The sequence below is a fragment of the Phalangium opilio genome, unplaced genomic scaffold, assembly GCF_054372755.1.
Source record: "Phalangium opilio isolate 3A_F unplaced genomic scaffold, DU_Popi_V2 ptg000060l_1, whole genome shotgun sequence".
Taxonomy (NCBI): Eukaryota; Metazoa; Arthropoda; class Arachnida; order Opiliones; family Phalangiidae; genus Phalangium; species Phalangium opilio.
Genome location: NW_028324177.1, coordinates 8101263 through 8107177, shown reverse-complemented (window position 1 = coordinate 8107177; position 5915 = coordinate 8101263). Strand labels below are relative to the sequence as shown.

The 5915-nt window shown below is 30.4% G+C and overlaps 1 long non-coding RNA gene across 1 annotated transcript; it reads left to right on the top strand.

The window, feature by feature from the left end:
* The first annotated feature begins 2113 nt into the window (after window positions 1–2113).
* On the top strand, window positions 2114–4175 carry LOC149667022 (uncharacterized). Its single transcript, XR_016368292.1, has 6 exons — window positions 2114–2265; window positions 2328–2402; window positions 2522–2752; window positions 3025–3137; window positions 3204–3402; window positions 3479–4175. It is a non-coding gene; the product is annotated as an uncharacterized LOC149667022 (long non-coding RNA).
* The last annotated feature ends 1740 nt before the right edge of the window (window positions 4176–5915 follow it).

Genomic DNA, 5915 nt, shown 5'->3' with positions numbered 1-5915 from the left:
TAATAAGAAGCTGCGCTACTTTTTATCATTGTAAATTTAAAGTTGGAAATTTAGAATAATTTAACTAACAAGTTTTAAAGGTTTTTATGGAAAATTTTAATTTTAAATATAATTTTTATTCATGAAGGTATTCAGTGGGACCGTAATAATTACAGGCATCGGGTAATAGGTTTTGCAAGGTATAGTTCAAGATTGGAAGATCTTACGAGAGTAATAGGGAAAATTCAAGGAAATAAAATAATTCTGTCTACAGGGAACATGGAATTAAAAAAAGTTGGCATTTATTCAATTTTTACTAATGAAACTTAAATATTTATACAATGTGGAAATTTTTACAGTACGCAAGAACGAAACAATCTAATATTTTGAGCAACCTGAAAATTAATACCATTAGACTAGTTGCCAAAATTAAAAATAAAGAACTGAAAGAACTAATTTTAATTACACCATTGCCATCTCCAGGCCGAAATGAATTTCTCAGTTTCATTAAGCAGAATGTGGAGGGTTTTTCCTGTAAGTATCAATCGCTTCGATAATAATCCCATTTATAGGTGCTTGGTAAAGACTAAAAAGTTACATTTGTGTGTGCTTGGTTGCAGTAAACTAATAGGATTGATTGGTTCTTATTTTAATTTTAGCTTTTCACTTGATTTCGCTAGATGAAATTCTTAAGTAAGTAACAAGGGTAAGGCTTATTCGTCTGCCCATTAAAGAGAGATGAATGAATATATACGGGATATCGAACCTACCATTCCCAGAGATGAAAAATTATAATAGAGGGCAGTTGAGGGCGCCTTTCCCATTGAACATCAAACACTACAATTAACTTAACTTCAACCATGTTATATTAACAATTCAAAACATTTTTTAGAAACGGTGACCCAGAATATGACAAACTTCCAAAACACATAACATCATTCTTATCGAGTAACATGCAGCCCACAGTTAAAAAAAACGAATACGCGCCAAAAAAAAGTAATGAGAAAAAAATAATTAGCGTCGATCAGCTGAAGTCAGGGTTAAACAAAATGAACTTGGATAACAACGAAGAAGGTAATTCAAGAGATAATTTTTTAAGCAAAGAAATACTTTGAGAGTATAGTTGAAAATTTGGCAGCATATTTCCGAAAAATTAAGTATCATTTATAAAGGCAGAAGTTCTTATTGAACGTTTCATTGATAAAACAGATGAACTACTTCGTGATGAACCTAGTGGTGTCTCAAAAAAAAATATTGAAAACAATGCTTCAAAAGAACCTATAATGAATGAAATAACAACTTCCACACAGTCAAGTTGCAAGGAAACCGATGCTGATGAACCTTTGCCTCCAAAAGGGGAACAAAATAGTAACTGGCCAAGGAGAGTAGTATTAAATTTAAACCCTCGGTTCATTGAAAAAGACTATCCCAGAATGGTAGACAAAGTAAGATTATTATTATTATTAATATTTTGAGGATTTCGTGTCTAGATTCCAAACTTAATTTCTTAGGAAAGAACATCAATGGATGTGAGATTCAGTCAATATAGAAAAAAAAAATTCTAACGGAACCTAAAAACAAAAAATAATAATTATCTTAGTTTCATTCGTTTAATTTTAACAGAAGAAAAATTCATTGAAATTTAAAGATATTGTAATTTTAAAATTTATTTCGATACAAATTTATTGGAAATTTAAAAAAAAAAATTGAAACGAATTCTAAAAAAAATTCTTTCAATTTTTAATTTTAAAAAAATTTATAGAAATTACTTCTTTGAAAATAATTCGAAAAAATGATTGGAATTACTATAGTTTAAAAAAAAATTATTTGAATTTAATTTAAAAAAAAATTTGAATTTGATTTAAAAACAACTCTTTGAATTTCATTTAAAAAATTTATTCAAATTAATTAAAATTAATTCATTAAATGTCATTAAAATTAACTTAAAAAAATTATGTGAATATGTAACTTAAAATTGATTAATTTTAATTTAAAAAAATTAAATTAAAAAAAATGACTGAGTAAAATATAAAAAGAAGTTGACTTTATCTTGACGTAAGTAAATATGAATATTTTTAAAATAAGTTGTAAAAATACTTAACTTCAATTTCTTATCTTTGTAGCGCAGTGTTAGTTGTTCACAAAACCTAAAAAACAAGTAATGGGTAAATAAGTTAGATTAAACTAAAGTTAATGTTGGTGTCTTACCACATGGTTAATTATTGGTGCCGTGAAAATATTCTAAATCACGTTGGAGGCATCGAAGATCATCAGGCGATCAAAAAAGTAACTTTATTTATTTATTGTTGAAATTCCTATTTAATTATTAATAATTTAATTTTCATTAGCATCTTCGCGAATTTCTAACGGAACTTGTTCAAAAGTTGACCTTGAAGTTTATCCAAATAACCTCAATTTTGGAGGTCAGTTTAATTTAATATACAAAGTTTTTTCAATAATTAAATGATGTAAATAATTAATTCTTTTAATTTATTTACATCATGTAATTACAAATGTAATAATTAATAATTATTAATTTCAGATTTATATTATTTCTTATTCGCTCCCACATTGTGTTACGAATTAAATTTCCCGCATTCAAAACGAATTCGTAAACGTTTTTTGATAAAAAGAATTGTAGAAATGCTCTTTTTTATTGCAATTAATTTTGGACTTGGTTCAACAATGGATGGTTTCTGCCATTAACAATTCCCTGAAACCCTTACAGGACATGGATTTATCCAGAATGCTGGAGAGACTACTAAAATTATCGGTAATTAAAATTAAAAACTTCAGTCTACCTTATTCGCGAGGAGTGTACAAAGGCTTAACGGTTGATTTTTAACTAAAAAATCTGGATGGGTAAAAAATGAGTCGTCTACTTATGAGTCGAAATGTTCAAATATTTTCGACTTTTAAGCACACGACGTATCATTTAAATGATCTCGCGTTAAGCCTTAACACACTTATGGGGAATAAGGTTGACTTTGAGTACTACTGTAATCGAAGAGCCAATCAGATGTGTCTAAATAAAATCTTTTACAGGTTCCTAACCATTTCATTTGGTTAATATTTTTCTACTGGTTTTTTCATTCATCATTAAACGCCATGGCTGAGATATTGAAGTTTGCCGATAGGCAATTTTACAAAGGTTGGTGGTAAGTATTAATTAATTAATTAATTATAATGATCCACTAATTAATTAAATTTCTATGATAACTTAGAAACGGTGAATTATTTCTGGGCCAATTGGAACATTCCCGTTCACAGGTGGTGTTTAAGGCACCTGTACAAACCGCTCCTTGGTTTTCGAGTTTCAAAACAGATGGCGTCTATTGCCGTCTTTTTCGTTTCCCCATTTTTTCACGAGTATCTCGTTAGTGTCCCTCTTAAAATGTTCAGAGTCTGGGCGTTTTCTAGCAGGTAACTATAATCACATCCCCATTTACTAATTAAATACATTTAATTTAACTAAGCTTTATAATTAATCAATTTTCAGGTTCCATTTGCGTATTTTGTTAAAGCCTTTCTCCATGATCAATACGGCAGCGTTTGGTTATCCCTTATTATTGGTCAACCACTTTGTATCTTGATGTATTACCATGATTACTACGTAATTAATTTAGCTCGAGCTAATTAATTTGACCTTTTCAAGCCCCCTAAACCAAAAAATAATTAAATCTAAAAAAGGGGTACAAATTAAAAATATTAATTAATTTTAATAACAAAGAAATGGTGACAATTGTATAGATATTTACAATTAGTGAGACTCCATTTTATAATTTAATTAAACTACCACTAATTAACAATTCTATTAATCATCACCTAATTAATTACAATTTAACTCCTCCCCGTTAATTCTGTTTTGTATTTTTTAAACTAAGTGCCAAAGAAACGTTCCTTGACATTTATAGAAAGATAAATATTGATTTTCATTGAGATTAGTTGTCCCCTGATTGCACACATTCACAAACACACGTAAGTTCTTGCCAATTATAAACCTAGTCGATTGCAAATGGTGAACATGTTTTGTCTCTTAGTTTTTCTCCCAGTGATTGTCTTTAATTGTTAAAATTTAATTAAGTCTCGTAGTTATCTTTTTTTCTACAACAATTTGTAAGCAAAGTGTTTTTTGCCATAAAAACGGAAATGATCAAAATGACATTTTTTTTTACTGAAATAAATTTTTAGATACCAATCTAGTTATGTTCAATTTTTTTTTAATCCATCTTATTCCCGATGCATGTGCCAAGGCTTAAAACGCGATTTTAACTGCAAATCATCTTGGCCAAATGGACGCGTCGTCTGCTTCAATTAGATAGTTCACACACATCATCACATGGAGGATTCATACCATTTTTTTTTATTTGAAGTTTATATGCAAATTGGGTCAGAGGACCGCGGCAAGGATGCGATTAATCAGGTTTCAGTATGTGTTCAAGCAGGGAAGAAAATGAGTTTACTTTGGAGGTGCACCTATATGGTAGGATCGCCGACATGTGTCTTATTCCCTCAAACTTTACCGCCCAGAAGCTTGGCTTACAGGAGTGCGCCACACTCCAGGCGATTCATAACATTTACACCAGAGGACAAAAGCAGACGGGTTTCTGAACTCCAGGTAGCCCGGCATAACATTGTACAATATACCATTCAAAAGAAGGCAGATTTCTTTTTGTATCACTAACTTTCAAGGGTAATGGGTATTATAAACCTAGCCCCTTGGAGTATTCGGTGACGACCCGACCAACTGCCCCATTGACATTTTAAATGCTGAAAATCAAAATGCCGGCTGTATTTTTGACGAGCAAACTAGTAAAAACGCTTGGGAACGATTAAATATGAGTTATAAATTATGTATTAAAAGTTTAATGAGAAATTGTTGGGAAAAACCAATTTTATTCAATGTTTTGATTTTGGTTTGTAATACGTCCCCTCCCCTATAGTTCCCCTGCGAGTTCGCTTTTCCTTTAAGCAGACGAGAAAATGGTTAGCAAAAATAAAATCGTTATTCCAGCCCGTAATTAAGCGAGCAAACAGGTAAAAACGCTTGGAAATCATTAAATATTAATCAATAATAACTGGTGTTTGTAGTAGGAAAAAGTTGTATTATAAAGTTATTTCATTTACCAAAATATTCCCCCTACCCCTTTCACACCCCTACCGCCCCTGGTCGTATACTTCTCCTAAGGGTGATAAATCGTTAGCAATAAATATTTTTGTAATATCGAATATATACAAAACAAACGAAAAAAAATGCAAGAATCAATTTTATTCTAATTAATTAGGCTTAATGTTTTCTGGTTATTTTAATGAGAAAAATACACGTTTTTAGCATATTGGAGTTCTAAAATAGTCGGGTTAATTGAAAAATTTGTTAGGAAACTAGTTAAGGAACGATAATCTATTTTAATTAATTATTAATTGTAATTCAATATTTAATGTACGCTTTTCGTAATAGACTGTTTATAAAGGACTGAGAAACTTCGATAGGTTGCCAAGATGTTTAAAACAACCGCGCGTGGGGTGTTCTACATCTATGAAGGGTTAGCAAAAACTAAAACGTTATGCCGGGTGTAATATTGACGAGCAAACGAATAATAGAGCTTGGAAACGATTAAATACGACTTATAAATTATATATTTGAAGTTTCTTGAGAAATTGTTGGGAAAATATAATTTTATTCAATGTTTTAATTTTGGTTTGTAATACCTCCCCTCCCCCTATAGTTCCCCTGCAAGAACGCTTTTCCTTTAAGCACGCAAGAATGGTTAGCAAAAATAAAATCGTTATTCCAGCCCGTAATTAAGCGAGCAAACAGGTAAAAACGCTTGGAAATCATTAAATATTAATCAATAATTATGTTTCTAAAGTTTTCTGGTGTTTGTACTCGGAAAAAGCGTTGATAAATTAGAAAATATTACTACTGTCATTACGGA